The sequence below is a fragment of the Schistocerca nitens genome, chromosome 7 (genome assembly GCF_023898315.1).
Source record: "Schistocerca nitens isolate TAMUIC-IGC-003100 chromosome 7, iqSchNite1.1, whole genome shotgun sequence".
NCBI classification, from domain to species: domain Eukaryota; kingdom Metazoa; phylum Arthropoda; class Insecta; order Orthoptera; family Acrididae; genus Schistocerca; species Schistocerca nitens.
This window is the reverse complement of record NC_064620.1, coordinates 310,508,825-310,513,824: the sequence shown is the minus strand read 5'-3', so window position 1 is coordinate 310,513,824 and position 5,000 is coordinate 310,508,825. Positions and strand designations below refer to the sequence as shown.

General features: G+C 53.9%; 1 non-coding gene across 1 annotated transcript in view; it reads left to right on the top strand.

The window, feature by feature from the left end:
- Positions 1-3,327: 3,327 nt before the first annotated feature.
- The window catches only part of LOC126197306 (small subunit ribosomal RNA), a 1,909-nt gene continuing 236 nt past the window's right edge, over positions 3,328-5,000 (top strand). The window contains exon 1 of the ribosomal RNA XR_007539677.1: positions 3,328-5,000. This exon is cut by the window's right edge and continues 236 nt beyond it. This is a non-coding gene — a ribosomal RNA (small subunit ribosomal RNA).

Here is a 5,000-nt window from a genome sequence, read left to right as displayed (position 1 = left end):
CTCATTGCTGATAATCATATGCCATACACCGGGGAAAGCTGCCGCAAGGGGTAGCTACGTAGTGCAGTCGCACCTCTACTACTGTACAGAGATAGAACACCACGAGACTGCAACCAGATTAAACTGATACATGGAGCTGATAACTAATAGATGCAGAGCCATCGGAATATAGATGACATACGACATACAACTGTCCCTATACATGCTGACAGTCTGTGCACACAATGTGAACTACACGTCACCCAGACACCCTATCACACACTACTCTCTGGCTGTAACAGACACAATATCTAAGCACCACCATGGAACAACATCCAGTGCATCCTCTCCGCCACATTACACCATTCACACTATGATAACAAAACCAGGAGGTCCACCCCAAAAACAGAATATCTCACACTTCCAACAACCATCATTACGCAGATAAGCCACAAACACCCACACATGTGCTACACAGGGGTGCAGCCAACACCACCACACTGGCGTGTCTCACAGCATATAAGCAATGGCAGAAATGAAAGACACAGGTCTGCCACTCCCTTGCCACACCCACAGAACCGGCGCACCACCTCCCCTGAGCCAAAGGTGCATCCTGACGTGACACATCTCAGGGTGCCTCAGGCGTCCACTTACCATCATCACTATGAACGAACCTCGTCCCCTCCCCCCTCATACACCATCCCTTAACCTAACCTATGTTGCACCTTAACCTAACCTATGTTGCGCCTTAACCTAACCTATGTTGCGCCTTAACCTAACCTATGTTGCGCCTTAACCTAACCTATGTTGCGCCTTAACCTAACCTATGTTGCGCCTTAACCTAACCTATGTTGCGCCTTAACCTAACCTATGTTGCGCCTTAACCTAACCTATGTTGCGCCTTAACCTAACCTATGTTGCGCCTTAACCTAACCTATGTTGCGCCTTAACCTAACCTATGTTGCGCCTTAACCTAACCTATGTTGCGCCTTAACCTAACCTATGTTGCGCCTTAACCTAACCTATGTTGCGCCTTAACCTAACCTATGTTGCGCCTTAACCTAACCTATGTTGCGCCTTAACCTAACCTATGTTGCGCCTTAACCTAACCTATGTTGCGCCTTAACCTAGCCTATGTTGCGCCTTAACCTAACCTATGTTGCGCCTTAACCTAGCCTATGTTGCGCCTTAACCTAGCCTATGTTGCGCCTTAACCTAACCTATGTTGCGCCTTAACCTAGCCTATGTTGCGCCTTAACCTAACCTATGTTGCGCCTTAACCTAACCTACGTTGCGCCTTAACCTAACCTACGTTGCGCCTTAACCTAACCTACGTTGCGCCTTAACCTAACCTACGTTGCGCCTTAACCTAACCTACGTTGCGCCTTAACCTAACCTACGTTGCGCCTTAACCTAACCTACGTTGCGCCTTAACCTAACCTACGTTGCGCCTTAACCTAACCTACGTTGCGCCTTAACCTAACCTACGTTGCGCCTTAACCTAACCTACGTTGCGCCTTAACCTAACTTACGTTGGGCCCTAACCTAACCTACGTTGGGCCCTAACCTAACCTACGTTGGGCCCTAACCTAACCTACGTTGGGCCCTAACCTAACCTACGTTGGGCCCTAACCTAACCTACGTTGGGCCCTAACCTAACCTACGTTGGGCCCTAACCTAACCTACGTTGGGCCCTAACCTAACCTACGTTGGGCCCTAACCTAACCTACGTTGGGCCCTAACCTAACCTACGTTGGGCCCTAACCTAACCTACGTTGGGCCCTAACCTAACCTACGTTGGGCCCTAACCTAACCTACGTTGGGCCCTAACCTAACCTACGTTGGGCCCTAACCTAACCTACGTTGGGCCCTAACCTAACCTACGTTGGGCCCTAACCTAACCTACGTTGGGCCCTAACCTAACCTACGTTGGGCCCTAACCTAACCCACGTTGCGCCCTAACCTGACCTGTAATTGTTATATGAATTGAAACATTCATGTAGCGTTGCCTAATCGCAACCCTCTCAACATAGGTCAGTGCTCGCACTCTCTGGTGTCCTGCGTATTGATTCATGTTACGGTGCGTACCCTCACAACATCTAGCGAGTGTTGCGTACGTTCCACATGGTCCCGCTATCCACTGTAATGTGTACTGCTGTAAGACGTATATCGCCCCCCTGTCGCCTCTAGTTCGTCAGGCGGGAGTTTGCGTGTTCAATGAGCTTCGCAGCTGTGCAATGGCATTCGCATACGTACGCGGGCCACCTTCCACGTGTTCTCTCGTGCATACGTCGCAGCATGTATGTGGGCTGATGTGGCGTGTCGTGACGCATATCATCCAGGCATGCAAGACCCACTGAATTTGCAAATGTAGATGGACGTCTACGTTTGCTGCCCAAGTTACGCAAATGAACCGGAAATCCGTTGTTGCGCGGTTGTTTACGCTGGAGGTGAATCATTGATTGCGAAAATCGGTACAGGTATTAACTGGTTGCTTCAGCGACACCCGTCATACCCACGAACGTGAGTGGGCATGTGGGTATGAAGCGATACGCGGCGGTGGCTGGGTGGGACCGTCCCCGGCCGGTGAGGGGGGAGCGCCCGGCGTGCTGGCCGCGCGCTGCGTGGGCGCACGCGCTACAGCCGGCTGGTGGGGGCGCCCAGTGGCAGGCGCGCCGGCCGACGGACGCGGCAGGCGGCGCAGCTGCGCGCCGGCGCACCCAGCGCGCGGCGCCGTGCGGCCAAAGTGGGTCCTCGCGGGCCCGGTGCGAAGCGCGGTGGACATCTGCAGTGTGCTGGTCCGATTGAGGACTGTGTGCGTTGAGGATGCGCCGCCGCCCGGCACTCGGCGCCGCGACGCCGTCTGCTGCTCGGTCGCCCCCGCGGTTCTCGCAGGTGGTTTGTATCGCAGCTGTGCGGATGTGTTGGCGCGTGCGCTGTGCTGGGAGAGTTCGCTTTGGCACCCAAGTGGGGCTCTGCCCCTCTGTGGCGCTGGCGTTGGAGCTGCCCGGCCACTGTTTGTGGCCGCGTGTTGTCTCCCGCCGGCAACACCACGACAGCACGCTCCCGGGCCTCTGTCGGCAGCGGCAAGCTCAGTTGGGAGCACGGGTGGTCGCACTGAAAGCGTCTACTCGCCTATCTCCGGGCGATTGCGCCTCTCTCGAACCCGACCAAGTACTTAGGACGGCGCTGCGCGCCGCCGGGACCTGAGAGGGTTTCGAGGTGTATCGTGCAGGGGAGCCCAGCCTCCTCCTGTTTGCGGAATAATTGAGCGGACGCTTGCGTGTTCGCGCGGGCCTCCGGGACACACTCCCGGGCGGCCGGCTGCTCAGCTCTAGTTGACGCAGCTCCCTGGTTGATCCTGCCAGTAGTCATATGCTTGTCTCAAAGATTAAGCCATGCATGTCTCAGTACAAGCCGCATTAAGGTGAAACCGCGAATGGCTCATTAAATCAGTTATGGTTCCTTAGATCGTACCCACGTTACTTGGATAACTGTGGTAATTCTAGAGCTAATACATGCAAACAGAGTCCCGACCAGAGATGGAAGGGACGCTTTTATTAGATCAAAACCAATCGGTCGGCTCGTCCGGTCCGTTTGCCTTGGTGACTCTGAATAACTTTGGGCTGATCGCACGGTCCTCGTACCGGCGACGCATCTTTCAAATGTCTGCCTTATCAACTGTCGATGGTAGGTTCTGCGCCTACCATGGTTGTAACGGGTAACGGGGAATCAGGGTTCGATTCCGGAGAGGGAGCCTGAGAAACGGCTACCACATCCAAGGAAGGCAGCAGGCGCGCAAATTACCCACTCCCGGCACGGGGAGGTAGTGACGAAAAATAACGATACGGGACTCATCCGAGGCCCCGTAATCGGAATGAGTACACTTTAAATCCTTTAACGAGTATCTATTGGAGGGCAAGTCTGGTGCCAGCAGCCGCGGTAATTCCAGCTCCAATAGCGTATATTAAAGTTGTTGCGGTTAAAAAGCTCGTAGTTGGATTTGTGTCCCACGCTGTTGGTTCACCGCCCGTCGGTGTTTAACTGGCATGTATCGTGGGACGTCCTGCCGGTGGGGCGAGCCGAAGGCGTGCGGCCGCCTCGTGCGTGCTCGTGCGTCCCGAGGCGGACCCCGTTGAAATCCTACCAGGGTGCTCTTTATTGAGTGTCTCGGTGGGCCGGCACGTTTACTTTGAACAAATTAGAGTGCTTAAAGCAGGCAAGCCCGCCTGAATACTGTGTGCATGGAATAATGGAATAGGACCTCGGTTCTATTTTGTTGGTTTTCGGAACCCGAGGTAATGATTAATAGGGACAGGCGGGGGCATTCGTATTGCGACGTTAGAGGTGAAATTCTTGGATCGTCGCAAGACGAACAGAAGCGAAAGCGTTTGCCAAGTATGTTTTCATTAATCAAGAACGAAAGTTAGAGGTTCGAAGGCGATCAGATACCGCCCTAGTTCTAACCATAAACGATGCCAGCCAGCGATCCGCCGCAGTTCCTCCGATGACTCGGCGGGCAGCCTCCGGGAAACCAAAGCTTTTGGGTTCCGGGGGAAGTATGGTTGCAAAGCTGAGACTTAAAGGAATTGACGGAAGGGCACCACCAGGAGTGGAGCCTGCGGCTTAATTTGACTCAACACGGGAAACCTCACCAGGCCCGGACACCGGAAGGATTGACAGATTGATAGCTCTTTCTTGATTCGGTGGGTGGTGGTGCATGGCCGTTCTTAGTTGGTGGAGCGATTTGTCTGGTTAATTCCGATAACGAACGAGACTCTAGCCTGCTAACTAGTCGCGTGACATCCTTCGTGCTGTCAGCGATTACTTTTCTTATTAGAGGGACAGGCGGCTTCTAGCCGCACGAGATTGAGCAATAACAGGTCTGTGATGCCCTTAGATGTTCTGGGCCGCACGCGCGCTACACTGAAGGAATCAGCGTGTCTTCCTAGGCCGAAAGGTCGGGGTAACCCGCTGAACCTCCTTCGTGCTAGGGATTGGGGCTTGCAATTGTTCCCCAT